An 18,126-nucleotide genomic window follows, 5' to 3' on the forward strand; every position below is an offset into this window, starting at 1 on the left:
CACCATAGCCTTCCGCAACCTAACCCATTTTGCTCCATTTAGCATTTGTGGTTGTTTGAGTGGTGACTTGAGTCTCCTAAGGTGTTTCGGCTACTTAGGGATGGTTGCTTCTTCATCATCCATCACCACCACTTCCACATTGCCATCTCCGCTACCACCTTTTGACTTTTGCCCTTGAGATTTTGAGTTCGCGGTTTTTACCGTTTCCTAAGGTGTTTCGGCTACTTAGGGATGAGTCTCCATCATCTTGGTATCTACATCAAGAACACCACCACTCACCATCTTCAAGGACGGTAACCTCGACGACACCATTGTACATTCCCCCTTACAGTTGCATTGATAACCCATAGCCCCTTTTGCGTCACTTGCCTATCGAGACTAGCCATTTGAGTATTGCCGACAACGTTACTTGTGCACATTAGTGATCTACACCTTCCATTGCATACATACCATATCATATTGGTATCATCATATCATCTCTTGTGTCACAAGATTGTTCCCGCATATACACAATTTCTATCTTGGTTTGTGCATTTCGCATAGTGGCCATATCAAAAAAAAAGAGAATAAGCTTTTAAGCAAAAGAAAAGAGAGCAAAGAGCTTGTAAGCAAGTGCCATAGCATCATACCACATTGCGCATAAGATGGTCATATCGGATCATCTTGAGAAGAACAACGGGAACATCATACATATAGCATACTTGGGATAGAAAGCTCATACATTTTGCATCTTATAGGTTGTGCACAAGTGTCGTATCCGCCTATTGAGCAATCGTGCTAGCGTCTCTCTTGAGTTGTGCAACACGAGCATTTTCTGTGGATTCCACATTTTGTGCTCATTCCTTGGTTGCACGACCCCATTTATCTATCCGTGTGTGTGTTTCCGTGTGCCACATATTGCTATTGGTCTACTTGTTTCACTTGCGAATTTGTGAATCTTTTCCAACATTATTGACTCTCGCTAACATTTTGCATAAAAAATTTGTGCCACTATCCTCACCGAGCTCCACCATAAGCTTTACTTGATAGGTGTGAGTGAACAAGTCCGGTACCAATTCCACTATTCTTTCATCTCACATTGAGTGATACGAGATACATCCTCAACTTTGGGAAAAGGTAGCTTGGTATTGTTTATCTCATTTCCTACTCACCTTTGCTCGAGTTTTGTGATGCATAGGCAAGGCATTTCACCTCCGGTCTACAACCACGACGACGAGTTCGATGCTATGAAGAACGTCATCAACGCCAAGATGGACAAGCACATGGAGGAGCTCAAGGTCCTCATCAAGAATGGCAAGCGGTCTTCCTCATCGTCGAGAAGACGCTCAAGTGCAAAGACTTCCGTGCTACCATCTCCGGCAAGTACACACAAGCATCGACATCGACAAGACCATGAAGAGCAACCTACTGGACGAGAGTTGGCTTCTCTGCCACCCCCGTGCACACGGGCCCTCGACCCCCGTGCACACGGCCTCCAGCACCCCCGTGCGCACGGGCCATACAGTACAACAACATCGACTACAAGGCTACAGCTTCTTCAACACCTTTGGCATCTTCGCCAAGTGACTTCAAGGCATCTTATCCTTCGGACGTACGACATCTTCGCCTACTCCACGAGCTCAAGTCCACTACTCCCTCGAGCTACTACGACCTCGACACCAACCATGAGATTCCTTTCTATGGGACTCTAGAACCCGAGGAGTATCTCGAGTGGGAGCGTTTGATGGACGACTACCTCAAGCTACATCAAGTCCCTCCCGAAGATCAAGTGAAGTGCGCCTCAAGAAACTTCCACGACTACGCGTCCACATGGTGGCTTCACACACCTTCGGAGAGCTACGACATGAGTTGGCCCAAGACAAAGAGAGTTTTGCGGCGAGAGTTCGTGCCTCCAACCTACACGGAACAACTTCTACGCCAATTGGAGAACACCATCCAAGGATCCAAGTCCATCAACGAGTACTTCAAGGAGATGAAGCATGCCTTGCGACGTGCCGACGTGGACGACCCCATGTCAATGAAGTTCCACTTCATGATGGGATTGAACAACGACATCTCCAAGCCTATCTTCCTCGAGAACTACAAGTCCCTCGATGACAACTACATTGGTGCTCTCAAGGCGGAACAAGAACTCATGAAGGCCAAGGCTTCTCCACCCCAAGCACACTTCTCGAAGACCAAGCTCCAACACGACGAGCATGAGGCTAGTACCACCATGATGTCCAAGCCCGACGAGCTCCAAGACGATGCTCCCAAGTTTGACTTCACTGCCATCCCTCTTTGTGGCATTGATGATGTCGAGTCTCCTATGACTCTTTTTCAAGACGGTGCGGCGACGAGTTCAACTACGGAGACCTTCAACGACCAAGCTTTGTACGCGAGCAACATGGTGGCGAGCAAGGATGATGCTTCCATCTTAGGAGGCGAGAGTGATGATGTGCCATCTTCGGCCTTCATCCATGGCGACGGCGATGAGATGGTTGAGTATGTCACCTCGACCACGGCGACGCATGATGACTTAAGTGACTTTTACCACCATATTGAGAGTGAGAGTGACTTCACCCCTAGCCCCATATATGATGTGTTTCCACAATTCCCATGTGAGGATAACCACAACCCCCACCTCTTGAGTGAGAGGAGTGACTCCACCATATGTGAGTTTGAGTGCACCTATTGTGAGGGAGTGAGTGAACCACCACATAGAGAGAGTGAGGTAGTTGATAGGGCATGTGAGGCCACTATGATTTCTAACGACTTGACCTCTACCTCTATTGTGTCTTCTCATTTGGTGCTAGGTCCCTTATATGATGACGCGCCGATTCTCGACGACTTCGTCCTACCTTTGGACAAGACGATGGCCATGGCGGAATGTGATGCACCCCCCACATGGTTCCATCAAGATGAAGATGACCACAATTTGGTCTTTCCCACCTCACCTACACCACATGAGTGGAATGACAAAGGTAACATAGGTGAAGGTGATGCTCTAGTCCCACTAGTGGACATTCTTGACGTTGATTGCTTGCATGATGTTGATCAACCTATTTACATGCTTCCTGCTAGTGTGACTTTCCCATGCGATGATTTACCCATTTATGATGAGTATTATGATTGCCATGTGGAGTCTATTAGTTGTGAAGCCATGTTACATAGGATTTCTTGTGCTAATTCTCTCGGTCACATCATGTTTGCCAATCCGCTTGACTTGTCATATGCTATGCATGAGATCGACCACATGTCATATTTGCAATCTCTTCATAGTGACTATGCAGATGCCATTAAGATTAACCCAATTTGCACTTATGGCATAGATGACAAGCCCATGGTTATTGGCATTTGTTTTTCTTGTTATGACATTGATATGCTCCCTTTGCATCATTTATCTCATATGCCATGCCATGAACACCTAGCTTCGGATATGCATTGTTTTGGATGTTGTCCATTTTCTCCATATGATGTTTCCATTATTGCTCATGAGGAGACCCCCATAGTTTCCTCATACATTTTAGGAGATTTTGATTCATCCTATCCATTGCATGATCCCACTACTTGTGTGCATCATTGAAAGTGCAACTATCCCTAGGTGGTTTTGGTAATTCATAACAACATATAGCTCATTGAGCTAATGCTATTCCAAGATGATTATTTCAGGAAAGCTCAATGATTGGCATGGATGTGAAAGTGGAACCCTCAAAATGCTAAGGAAAAAGGATTGGCTCAAGCTCAAAAGCTCAAGACTCTTCATTTTATATTTTAGTGATCCAAGATCACATTGAGTCTTTAGGAAAAGCCAATACTATCAAGGAGGGATGAGGTGTTGCATAATGAGCCTCTTGCTTCATGTGCTTAGTGATATGCTCCAAAAACCCTCAACTACTTTCCCATATCCACATATGACCTAAACCCTAAGCCAAACTCGGTCCTACCGATTCTTCCTATCCGGCGCCACCGAGTTTCACTTGTCATTAGCCACTGCCAAACCCTAGCAATTCGGTTCTACCGATAGGGATCTCGGTCTCACCGAGATGGGATTGCAAACTCTCTGTTTCCCTTTCATAACTTTTCGGTCTCACCGAAAGAGCGAATCGGTCCCACCGAGATTGCAATGTAAATTCAGTGTTTCCCCTTTGTAACTTTTCGGTCTCACCGAAAGAGCAAATCGGTCCCACCGAGTTTGCCTGACCAACTCTCTGGTTAGCTAATTACCAAATTCGGTCTCACCGAGTTTGTGTAATCGGTCTCACCGAGATTACGTTATGCCCAAACCCTAACCATATCGGTCCTACCGAGTTGCATGTCAGTCCCACCGAAAATCTCTAACGGTCACTAGGTTTACATTTTCGGTCCGACCGAGTTTGTTGATTCGGTCCCACCGAGATTGGAAAACTGTGTAACGGTTGGATTTTGTGTGGAGGCTATATATATACCCCTCCACCTCCTCTTCATTCGAGCGAGAGCCATCAGAACACATACACCATTCCAACTCGTATGTTCTGAGAGAGAACCACCTACTCATGTGTTGAGACCAAGATATTCCATTCCTACCATATGAATCTTGATCTCTAGCCTTCCCAAGTTGCTTTCCACTCAAATCTTCTTTCCACCAAATCCAAATCCTATGAGAGAGAGTTGAGTGTTGGGGAGACTATCATTTGAAGCACAAGAGCAAGGAGTTCATTACCTACACACCATTTATTACTTCTTGGAGAGTGGTGTCTCCTAGATTGGCTAGGTGTCACTTGGGAGCCTCCGACAAGATTGTGGAGTTGAACCAAGGAGTTTGTAAGGGCAAGGAGATCGCCTACTTCGTGAAGATCTACCGCTAGTGAGGCAAGTCCTGTGTGGGCGATGGCCATGGTGGGATAGACAAGGTTGCTTCTTTGTGGACCCTTTGTGTGTGGTTGCTTCTTCGTGGACCCTTCGTGGGTGGAGCCCTGTGTGGACTCGCGCAACCATTACCCTTTGTGGGTGGAGCCCTGTGTGGACTCTCGCAACTGTTACCCTTTGTGGGTTGAAGTCTCCATCAACGTGGATGTAGGATAGCACCACCTATCCGAACCACGGGAAAAACATCCGTGTCTCATATTGCGTTTGAATTCTCCAAACCCTTCCCTTTACATTCTTGCAAGTTGCATGCTTTACTTTCCGCTGCCAATATACTCTTTGCATGCTTGCTTGAATTATGTGATGATTGCTTGACTTGTCTTAAAATAGCTAAAATCTACCAAGAACTAAAATTGGGAAAAGGTTAAGCTTTTATTTGGTCAAGTAGTCTAATCACCCCCCTCTAGACATACTTTCGATCCTACAAGTGGTATCAGAGCTTTGGTCTCCATTTTCTTTGATCTCCATAGCTTTGGTGGTCATAGCCTTGGTTTCACAACCTAGGAGAGTATGGCGTCTAGCGAGGGAAATTACCACCGTAGATGTCCCTACTTTGATGGTACTAATTTTGCTAGTTGGAAGCATAAAATGAAAATGCATATTCTTGGACATAACCCCGCCGTTTGGGCTATTGCGTGTGTTGGTTTGCAAGGTGACTTCTTTGATGGGAGAGAACCAAACCATGAAGCTACCGCGGATGAGTTGAAGATGTTGCAATACAATGCTCAAGCTTGTGATATTCTCTTCAATGGATTGTGCCCCGAAGAATTCAAAAAAATCAGTCGTCTTGAGAATGCGAAGGAAATTTGGGACACTTTGATTGATATGCACGAAGGTACCGACTCCGTCAAGGAATCCAAGTTGGATGTGCTTCAAAGCCAACTTGACAAGTTCAACATGAAGGATGGTGAAGGTGTCGCTGAAATGTACTCTAGGCCTGCTCTCATCACAAATGAGATTGCCGGCTTAGGAAGTGAAGATGACCGACAGATTCATCATCAAGAAGATTCTAAGAGCCTTGGATGGAAAATATGATACCGTGTGCACATTGATCCAAATGATGCCCAATTACAAAGATCTCAAGCCAACGGAGGTTATTGGAAGAATTCTTGCTCATGAGATGTCACTTAAGGATAAAGAGGAACTTCACAACAAATCAAGTGGTGCCTATAAAGCCTCATGTGAAGCCCCTACATCATCAAGTGAGAAACAAGACTTCAATGAAGAATTGAGCTTAATGGTGAAGAACTTCAACAAGTTCTACAAGAGTAGAAGCAAAGATAGAAGCTTCAAGTCAAGGTCCTACAATGACAAAAGATCTTCTAGTCGAGAGCGAAATTGCTACAGTTGTGGAAGACCCGGACACTATTCCAATGAGTGTACGGCTCCCTACAAGAGAAGAGAAGATTCTCCAAAAAGAAGAAGCAAAGAATCACCACCAAGAGAGAGGAGGAGTAGAGATGATCGTTATGAACGAAGATACTCACGGAGAAGCAAGGATTCGGAAAGGAAGGAAAAATCATCAAGGAGCTACACAAGACGAAGACATCAAGCTCATGTTGGTGAATGGGTATCCGGCTCCGACTCCGACAGCCACTCCGAGAGAAGTTATCACTCCGACTCCGAAGATACTCAAGATGAAGGTGTTGCCGGTCTAGCACTTGTGTCAACCAACTCCTACGACATATTTGACTCACCAAATGAAGGAATTGGAAGATGCTTCATGGCCAAAGGTCCTAAGGTAACACACCCCGAGTATGTTGATTTCAATAGTGATGAAGATGACTTGTTAGGTGATGATTTGCTTGTTGACAACTCTAGTGATGAATACTATGATGAAACATCAATTAAACATGCTAATCAAGATAAAATGAATGACAATGATAAGGAGAAGATTTGAGGCTCTAACTAAAGAACTAAACACTCTTAAGTTAGCTCATGAAACTATCTTCGAAGATCATCGAGAACTTTTAAGAGCTCATGAGAAAATTACGCTTTGAAAAGCTCAATCTTGAGCAAGAGCATGAGTTCTTAAAAGCAATCAATGATGATCTCCGCAAGAAAAGCTCTTCTTACATTGCCAAGCGTTTACTCTTATCCACTTACATGCCTCAAGTCAAGTCTAGTAACAAGAACAAGAAAGATTCTTCCTCTAGCAGTAACAATGATCATGCTAAATCCAATATTGTTGCTTCTAGTAGTTCTCTTGATTCCACTAATGATTCTCTTAGCAAAGTTACACTTGAGCAAGAAAATAGTTTATTGAAGGGAATTATAGAGAAAGGAGTGTACAAAAGCCTTACCGGGAGTAAGCAATTCGAGGAAATTGTGCGCAAGCAAGGAATGCACCGGAAGAATCAAGGTGTTGGTTTTGAATGAAAGTTCAATGCCAATGGAGTTGAGTGGGAAGAAGATCAATACCCCAAGACAAAGTTTGTTCCTCAACAAGAGAAGTATGATACTTCTTTCAAGGATACACAAGCTCAAGATGATCTTCCACCACAAGACTACAAGAAAAAAGGCAAGGCAAGCTTCAAGAGGAAATTGACGCATTTGAAGAAGCTCCTAAGACCTTAGTCAAGTGGATTCCCAAGACAACTTCAAGTTCCACTTCATCAAGTACGACTACAACTCCAAGGATTCCCATCAAGATGATGTGGATCCAAAAGAAGAAGAACTAGAGAGTTCTTGAGGGTGACTCCGCCAACATACTTCACTCTTATCATTTTGGCAAGAACAAGTGCAATCAACTTCCACATCTTGCACTAGTTCAAGGAGTCACAAACCCTCTTGTTGGTAAGACAAGGGACAAGGTAACCTAAAAGTTTTCATGGACATCATCTTTTGTGTGCATCACTCTATGTCTATGGATATCCTTGTTTGTTCCTTGTGGGACTAACCCATGTAGGTATTGAAAGTGCAATTCACTCAAATGGATAGCTCCAAGTGATCTACATCAACATTGAGCATCCACATCTTCAACATCTACATGAAGTCATCATCGACAAAACCCAAGGTTAGTTCATCCCTCTAAGGGGGGATATCACATCTAGGGGGAGCTTTACTCTAAGACTTGAGCTAAAGCAACTCTAAAGATGTGAACACAACAATGCTTTATGTAAAAGTGGTAACCCCACTTGAGCTTAAACGATGAGTATGACCTATGATCAAGTGCTCTCACTTGACTCCTAAGTCAATATACTCATATATAGATGACCTTGTCATCGCAAATTGCTTGATAGATGCTAGAATTGGTTGTGCATGCCTTGCCACATATTTCATTTGCCATCTTATTGTGTGAGCATGCTGGTTGCATATTTTACTCATTCGAGGACATCCACTTGTTGTTTTGATTGTTTGGTTTTATTTTTTTTTTGCCAAGTGGATGGACAAGAATGCCTAAGTACCTCCTCTAGCTATCTATGCTTTTCTCGTCTCAAACTCTATTCATGCTGTATCACAAAATTTGATCAAGTCAGATTCGAACCACTCTGTGTGAGGAGCGCTCGGAGTCCCCGATTCGTCATAGACTTAAACTTCCAAAACCTCTTTATGATTCTCGGTCTGACCGATACCCCACTTTCGGTCCTACCGAGATCATTAAGTTGATCTAGGTTTTCGATCTCGGTGCAACCAATTTGAACATTTCGGTCACACCGAGTTTCAGTAACTGCCTGCAGTTATGAATCTCGGTGCCACCGAGTTGTTCCACTCGGTCACACCGACAGGGTCGGGCTATATATAGTCACGGGCAAAATTTGGAAATTTCTCCGAACCCCTTCGCCCGCGCGATAGCCTGCTCTGCCAACATTGTCTCCGGATCGTCTTCTCGCCGCCAGCCGCCTCCAGTCGCTGGTCTCCGTCGCCGTCAACGGGAATTCTGCCCCGCCGTTGCCGCCGTAGCGAGTCTCTGCCGAACTAGGGTATGGACTCGATCACAGTGCTATTCCCCGTCCGATTCCTAGCACATTGTGTTCTTCATGATTCTTGCCACGATTGAAACACTCCTATCTAGTCAATACGCCCGTAGATTAGCTTTGATTCGAAAATTTTAGGGTTAGGTTTCCGCCGAAACCATCTCGGACCCACCGAGTTGAAAAACTTGGTCCCACCGATTTGGCTTATGCCATTGCACAAGTGAGACTCGGTCTTACCGAGAATTACTTATCGGTGTGACCGATTTTGGAACTCTGTGAAACCCTAGCAGTCTCGGTGCCACCGAACTGTGACTCGGTCCTACCGAGTTCACTAGTTTAGGTTCCAAAACTGCTTCGGTATCACCGAGTTTGAAAATCGATAGATCTGAGATGATTTCAGTGGGAAACTAAAACTAAGTTTTTGGATCATTCTTTTGCAAAATTCTCTGCATTTTGTGATGCTCATCTTTTCTACCTCATCTATAAACTGTTCACAGGGTCAGCAGTCAGAGTTTGCAGCATGTCTGATCAAAGTGACAGCTAGAACATGTCAGAGCAGCAGGTGCACATGAGTGAGGGCACTAGTCCCTCCAGCTCTTCAGATGAGGGCAGCAGGAGCACCCCTAGCAACTTGCCAAAAGCTGCCACCAGACAGAGGAAGAAGAGAACTTCTGATTCCGAAGATGAAGATTATGTGCCAGAGGAAGAGGCCACATCAAAGAGAGTTGAGCCAGCTCAAGGCACAAAGCCAGGGCTAAAAATCAAAAGGCCAGCAGGCAGGCAGCCCATGTCAAAGGCAAGAGCTTCAACTGAGAAGCCTGCACCCAAAGAGCCAGTTGCTGCTGAGGGAAAGAAAAGAAAGGAAAGAGTCAAGAAGACCGTAGCCAGAGTGCTAGGAAAGGCTTCCATCATGGAAGAGGAAGAGGAAGAAGAGGTAGATGCACCAGCACCCAAGGCACCCAAGCTGATGGGTGATGCCATAAGATCAGGGGCTACTGCATCTAAGACCAAAGCTGCCTCCAAGCCAAAACCAAAGAGGAATACAAGGAGCATTCCTACAGCTGAGAAGAACAAGGCCCCAGTGCCTGAGACTGTTGCTGAAGAAGAGGATGAAGAGCAAGTTCTGAGAAAGCTCAAGCCCAAGATCCCAGACCACAACGATGCGCATCCTGTGGCTGAGGACATGAAGCTCAGGAGAGATTCAGGGCTGAGGAAGTGGAGAGAAGCAGACCCGTATGCTTCAAGGAGGAGGACTGCTATTGACTACAGGTTCCACACTAAGGAACAGCAGGACTTCTATGAGACAGTACTGCTTGATAAGAAGCCAATAGTCTGTGATATGAGATGGGTTGACTGGCAGTACATCAAGGACAATGAGGAGCACTATCCTGGAGTGCAAGACAGCTTCATAGCTTGTGGAGTAGCTGACTTTGTTGGGCAGAAGCTCACAAAGTGGACTGAGGAGCTTATAATGCAGTTCTACTCCACAGCACATTTTTATTCAGATGGGAGGATCACATGGATGTCTGAGGGTACAAGGTACCAATCCACAGTTGCTGAGTGGGCACAAATCATTAATGCCCCAGAGGAGCATGATGATGACTTGGACATATATGCCAAGAAGAAGATGGACCATAACTCGATGTCAAATATGTACAAGGAAATTCCCAATGAAGCTCTTGACACCTTCAAATTTGGGTCTGTGCATTACCTTCTGTCAGGGCTGCCAACTATCAATTGGATCTTGAGGCACGCCTTATTTCCCAAGTCTGGAGATCACAAGATGATCAGAGGCCATGCTATCAACTTGCTACATGTATTTGATGTGCCTCAGAAGTTCAAGGTGATGAGCCTCATAGTGGAAACTATCAAAAGGACTGCAGCAGATCAGAAGAGGAGTTGCGGATATGCCTCTCAGATCCAGGAGCTCATTAACTCCAAGATGGGCACGGGCATATATTTATTGGACAAGGAACACCTGCCCATCCGTCCAGATTTTGAGGACAATCAAGTTGTCATGACTGAGAACGAGCCATCATCTGCCCAAGCATACGCAAAGAAGGAGAAGGCAAGGAAGGAGAAAGCTGCCAAGATGCCAACTCAAGAGGAGGCATCTGAGTATTTCTTGAAGACCAGACAAGAGCAGCTTGGTTACCTGATTGCATCCACCCTGCGGATTGAGCAAGGACTAGCCACCCTAACTCAAAACCAGGCAAGCCTAGAGAGAATCATGGAACAAAAGTTCTATGACTTGGATGTCAAGGTAACGGAGATTCAGACTGCAGTGGAGCAGCTCCAAGATGATATGCAGGAGAGGAGAGGCAGGACTACCACTCATGCCTTTGCCAGAGTGCCACGAGGTCCGAGGTCGTCTGCCGTGCCAGTTGCTGACACAAGAGCCACCACCTCAGCACCAGCTACAGCCTCAGTTCCACCAGCTCCAGCATCTACTTCAGCTCCAACTCCAACGTCTACTTCAGCGTCTACAGAAGCCTTCGTCCTTGGAGTGATCCGGACTCCACCACCACCAGAAGATCAAGCCTGAGCGTCGATCTAGTACTATGCATTTTCTAGGAACTTTTTGGTAACTTGTTGCCAAAGGGGGAGAAAAATGTATAGATCATAGGCTTCGAGAGAGAGAGTGTTGCTTTTCTCTCTTGCTTTATTTGGTGATTTTTCAAACTTGTTTGCTTTTGAGTGCTTGAGATACTACGTCATTATTTGTGAGACATTGATGATCATGTGTTTGATCATAAGCTACACTTAATGCTTGCTTAATGCTATTATCTTATCTATCTTATGTGATCTTTCACTATTCTTGGTGATGAGTGCATGTATTTCATTCTTATCATTTTAAGCGCTCCACCAAGATGTATGTGACATGGAAGAGTAACCCATGACTCTAACTCCTTGTGCATTTGCAGTCCAAAGCAAATTTTAAATATGCACAAATTTAGGGGGAGCTCTTACTTATCACATACTTCTCAAAGCGACGATATGTTTCATGCTTATTATCACTTGTCGAAGCTTTGATCTATATGTTGTCATCAATTACCAAAAAAGGGGGGATTGAAAGTGCAACTATCCCTAGGTGGTTTTGGTAATTCATAACAACATATAGCTCATTGAGCTAATGCTATTCCAAGATGATTATTTCAGGAAAGCTCAATGATTGGCATGGATGTGAAAGTGGAACCCTCAAAATGCTAAGGAAAAAGGATTGGCTCAAGCTCAAAAGCTCAAGACTCTTCATTTTATATTTTAGTGATCCAAGATCACATTGAGTCTTTAGGAAAAGCCAATACTATCAAGGAGGGATGAGGTGTTGCATAATGAGCCTCTTGCTTCATGTGCTTAGTGATATGCTCCAAAAACCCTCAACTACTTTCCCATATCCACATATGACCTAAACCCTAAGCCAAACTCGGTCCTACCGATTCTTCCTATCCGGCGCCACTGAGTTTCACTTGTCATTAGCCACTGCCAAACCCTAGCAATTCGGTTCTACCGATAGGGATCTCGGTCTCACCGAGATGGGATTGCAAACTCTCTGTTTCCCTTTCATAACTTTTCGGTCTCACCGAAAGAGCGAATCGGTCCCACCGAGATTGCAATGTAAATTCAGTGTTTCCCCTTTGTAACTTTTCGGTCTCACCGAAAGAGCAAATCGGTCCCACCGAGTTTGCCTGACCAACTCTCTGGTTAGCTAATTACCAAATTCGGTCTCACCGAGTTTGTGTAATCGGTCTCACCGAGATTACGTTATGCCCAAACCCTAACCATATCGGTCCTACCAAGTTGCATGTCAGTCCCACCGAAAATCTCTAACGGTCACTAGGTTTACATTTTCGGTCCGACCGAGTTTGTTGATTCGGTCCCACCGAGATTGGAAAACTGTGTAACGGTTGGATTTTGTGTGGAGGCTATATATATACCCCTCCACCTCCTCTTCATTCGAGCGAGAGCCATCAGAACACATACACCATTCCAACTCGTATGTTCTGAGAGAGAACCACCTACTCATGTGTTGAGACCAAGATATTCCATTCCTACCATATGAATCTTGATCTCTAGCCTTCCCAAGTTGCTTTCCACTCAAATCTTCTTTCCACCAAATCCAAATCCTATGAGAGAGAGTTGAGTGTTGGGGAGACTATCATTTGAAGCACAAGAGCAAGGAGTTCATTACCTACACACCATTTATTACTTCTTGGAGAGTGGTGTCTCCTAGATTGGCTAGGTGTCACTTGGGAGCCTCCGACAAGATTGTGGAGTTGAACCAAGGAGTTTGTAAGGGCAAGGAGATCGCCTACTTCGTGAAGATCTACCGCTAGTGAGGCAAGTCCTGTGTGGGCGATGGCCATGGTGGGATAGACAAGGTTGCTTCTTTGTGGACCCTTTGTGTGTGGTTGCTTCTTCGTGGACCCTTCGTGGGTGGAGCCCTGTGTGGACTCGCGCAACCATTACCCTTTGTGGGTGGAGCCCTGTGTGGACTCTCGCAACTGTTACCCTTTGTGGGTTGAAGTCTCCATCAACGTGGATGTAGGATAGCACCACCTATCCGAACCACGGGAAAAACATCCGTGTCTCATATTGCGTTTGAATTCTCCAAACCCTTCCCTTTACATTCTTGCAAGTTGCATGCTTTACTTTCCGCTGCCAATATACTCTTTGCATGCTTGCTTGAATTATGTGATGATTGCTTGACTTGTCTTAAAATAGCTAAAATCTACCAAGAACTAAAATTGGGAAAAGGTTAAGCTTTTATTTGGTCAAGTAGTCTAATCACCCCCCTCTAGACATACTTTCGATCCTACAAGTGGTATCAGAGCTTTGGTCTCCATTTTCTTTGATCTCCATAGCTTTGGTGGTCATAGCCTTGGTTTCACAACCTAGGAGAGTATGGCGTCTAGCGAGGGAAATTACCACCGTAGATGTCCCTACTTTGATGGTACTAATTTTGCTAGTTGGAAGCATAAAATGAAAATGCATATTCTTGGACATAACCCCGCCGTTTGGGCTATTGCGTGTGTTGGTTTGCAAGGTGACTTCTTTGATGGGAGAGAACCAAACCATGAAGCTACCGCGGATGAGTTGAAGATGTTGCAATACAATGCTCAAGCTTGTGATATTCTCTTCAATGGATTGTGCCCCGAAGAATTCAAAAAAATCAGTCGTCTTGAGAATGCGAAGGAAATTTGGGACACTTTGATTGATATGCACGAAGGTACCGACTCCGTCAAGGAATCCAAGTTGGATGTGCTTCAAAGCCAACTTGACAAGTTCAACATGAAGGATGGTGAAGGTGTCGCTGAAATGTACTCTAGGCCTGCTCTCATCACAAATGAGATTGCCGGCTTAGGAAGTGAAGATGACCGACAGATTCATCATCAAGAAGATTCTAAGAGCCTTGGATGGAAAATATGATACCGTGTGCACATTGATCCAAATGATGCCCAATTACAAAGATCTCAAGCCAACGGAGGTTATTGGAAGAATTCTTGCTCATGAGATGTCACTTAAGGATAAAGAGGAACTTCACAACAAATCAAGTGGTGCCTATAAAGCCTCATGTGAAGCCCCTACATCATCAAGTGAGAAACAAGACTTCAATGAAGAATTGAGCTTAATGGTGAAGAACTTCAACAAGTTCTACAAGAGTAGAAGCAAAGATAGAAGCTTCAAGTCAAGGTCCTACAATGACAAAAGATCTTCTAGTCGAGAGCGAAATTGCTACAGTTGTGGAAGACCCGGACACTATTCCAATGAGTGTACGGCTCCCTACAAGAGAAGAGAAGATTCTCCAAAAAGAAGAAGCAAAGAATCACCACCAAGAGAGAGGAGGAGTAGAGATGATCGTTATGAACGAAGATACTCACGGAGAAGCAAGGATTCGGAAAGGAAGGAAAAATCATCAAGGAGCTACACAAGACGAAGACATCTAATCACCCCCCTCTAGACATACTTTCGATCCTACAATCATATGCTCCCCATGAATAAACATGCAATTGATGTGCCATATACTTGTATGCTAAATTTGCATCCCCATCGTGTCATACACCATAACTATTCTTTCATGATGGATGACATGTTCTTATACCATGCATCAAAATTCTTTGAACGATGCTTATCTTGTGCTAACTCACACATGCACATACACATCATGATGGATGATGTGTACATTTACCACGCGCACAATTTCTTTGGTTTGTGTCTCTTTTGTGTAGGTACCCATGAATACTTGTCAACCTCACAATCCCATGAGTTGACGGAACGAGCTCTAGAGAGCAATGATGACTTGGGATCCCATGGATTTCCTTTCCCACCGCTCTCTTCACGCAAAGACTTCACACATTTCTTCTACATGGCTCTCACATGGTTATGGGTTATTGTCCATTACATATTATATGCCCATCTTGCCATGATCACTTTGCATGATATGTTCATTACTATGCCTTTGCCATGCATTCGTGACCCATGCTTTGCATTACACATGATGATTGATTCTCATACTTGTATGTGTATTTGCAAGCTTGATGGAGATATTGCTTGTTATTGCCATGTTTGCTTTGTGCCCCATACCTATGATGATACTTTCATCTTGCTTTGTGTTCGTGCTTGCGATATGCCATGTGCATTGCCTATGCTTATTATTTGCTCACATGACATGATTGCCATGATTTCCTCTAGTATGTTGCATCTTCGCACTACTAGCTTGCACGACTTGATTCTTATGATTGCTTGCCTTGTTGCATCACCGATGATTCATACTTGCTCACTTCATGCGGGTGATGACAACCATCTACATGCTTTGCACATGATTGTTATTGCTTCTTGTCATATATCTCCATGTGTTGCCTCTCTCATGCTAGCTGATTTCCATGTATTGAGTGCAATTATGCCTTTAGTCTTGATAATGAGTTTGCCCCCATAGCATTCTCACATATATTTGGAGATTTTGACATATTCCTTATGAAGCATGCTTGTCTTACCTCTTTGCACCGTATACCTAGTGCCATGAATATTGCCATTGTTGCATCATATTCTTCATGCACTTGTGCTTCTAATGGTTATGTGCAAAAGAAGAGAACCATCATGATGGATGATGTGTTTATCTACCATGCGCATGCGTTCTTTCTTTTGTTGTGTGCATGTGTAGGATACTTGGACTTCGTGTCGACTTCCACATCACGTGAGTTGACAATCCGAGCTCTTAAGAGGGAACCACCTTCTACCACGATGATTCTACATCGCACTTGCTTGTACTTCGGCATTCTGAAGGACGCACAAGAACATGCTTTCAAGGTGATATCCTTCTCTTTTTAGAACCCCCAAACCATGAGCATGCATATTGTGGGTCATACTACTTGTGTTGCTTGCACCATGCGACTTATTTGTCATCTTGGACCCCTTGCTTGCGCACATGTTAGAGATCTTGCTTACACTTGTCATTTTCACAATTCCATGCATCATGATATATATGCCTTGTGTGTTGCATCCAATTCTTGGATTACTTGCTCCTAACACATGTTTGGTTGCAACAATGTCATCACTTCACACATGCCATGTCCCATTGACTGCTACATGCTTGACTTGATTGCCTCACACATATTGAACAATTGCTCCTCCTTTGTGTTGAGTGCCACGATATCTTCACTACACCGTATGCACATTATGCTCGGATTGTCTTGCACTTGCCCCATGTGTTTAGACATCTCATTATACTTGGTGTTGTGAATGATTCCTATGCCTACCATAGACCTTTTGTTGAGCACATTGCGCCTTCTTGCTATGATCTTGAGGTTGATGCTTATTCACTTGTTACACATGTTAGCATCTTTACCTCCCATTTGCATAATTGTTTCCATGATGTCCTTGATTGTGCTCACCTTATATGCTTAAATGCCATTCCACACTTCTTTGTCAAACCATATGATATGCTTGATGACAACACTTGTTGGGTGAATCACCTCTTGAATGCTTGGTTTTGCTCTTATACCAACCACATTTGTTTTTCCAAGTGCTTGTTATCTTTGCTCCTTTTGAAGGAATTACAAGACGGTACGACATCGGAGAGTGCCCATTTGGAACTACAAGATGATGAATGCTTGGTGATCGTCCACTACTACACGGTAGCAGCATCTCTTTCCCATGGTGATTTGGATTTCGATCCGAGGTCGGATCTTTCCCAAGGGGGAGGGGATGATGTGGAGCATCCTATGGACATCACCATGTCAAGATTCCATTTGGAAAGTGACACGTGCCACATCCACTTCATACATACAAAGGTGAATCATCTCCTTTACATGTGTCCACTTGTACCTTTCGAGGATGGTATACTACTTGACCCCTCTCTCATGTGCATACATAGGTGTGAGCGGAGCTACACATTCATCGACGAGGAGTCGAAGAAGAAGAGAACATCTACACCATCCAAGAGGGAAGCCTGGAAGCGGAGAAGGAAGCACCAGGAAGAAGGCAGCAACTCCCAGGCGACCCCGTGCACACGGGCCCCTCCGACCCCGTGCCCACGGGCCTCCCAGGCTGGCGGTCCTGAAGACCCCATGCGCACGGGCATGTACCGTGCCCATGGGAACCCCGTGCCCACGGGCCTCACGGACCACGTGCGCACGGGCCCTTGCGTCAGGTCTCTGGATACCCCGTGCACACGGGCCCCACTTACCCCGTGCACACGGGGGCCCCTGTGTGATGTTGCGGGCTTTGCCCTTGTTTTACCATTTCGCCCCCACTTATCCCTCTCTTTGCCTAGGACTATATATACTCCTTCATCTCCTCCATTTAGACTTAGCTAAGAATAGATCTAAACACTAGAGCTTAGCTCATGTATCTCCCCTTGTGGGATTCCTCTTGAGAGAGAGACACTCCATTGGAGTTCAAGGCCTCCATTGGAGAAGATCCCTAGTGGATTCAAGACCCCCTTGAGGGAAGGATCTATCTAGATCATCAAGCCCTCATCTCCTTCATAGTATTTGGGATGAAATCTACCATGTATCTTATCTCCCTTTGATTGTTCATGTACCTTGTGGATCTTGTGTGTTTGATTGTCTAGTGGATGTGTGATTGGACTTGTTCTTGAGTGTTCCTCTTGTTTTCCCTCTTGTGTTCATCTTGTTCTTGGGGATTCCCCCTCCAATTCGTGAAAGATATCCACTTAGGGTTCCACCCTATACCACCTTGGCAATGGCCAAGCTTGGGAGAGTGCCCCAGTATCGTATCACCATCACTTCTATCTTTATCGTTTTTCCTAGTTTGATCCTTTTGGTAATATCTTGATCTAGTAGAACAAAAGTTCTTAGTATGATCT

At 44.7% G+C, this 18,126-nt stretch overlaps 2 pseudogenes; both read left to right on the top strand.

Moving 5' to 3' along the window:
• Positions 1-1,169: 1,169 nt before the first annotated feature.
• Positions 1,170-3,068, top strand: LOC147984973 (uncharacterized; annotated as a pseudogene).
• Positions 3,069-15,818: 12,750 nt separating this feature from the next.
• Positions 15,819-16,916, top strand: LOC147984974 (uncharacterized; annotated as a pseudogene).
• The last annotated feature ends 1,210 nt before the right edge of the window (positions 16,917-18,126 follow it).

The sequence above is a fragment of the Triticum urartu genome, chromosome 2A, assembly GCF_056163025.1.
Source record: "Triticum urartu cultivar PI428250 chromosome 2A, HENAU_Tu73, whole genome shotgun sequence".
Classification (NCBI taxonomy): Eukaryota; Viridiplantae; Streptophyta; class Magnoliopsida; order Poales; family Poaceae; genus Triticum; species Triticum urartu.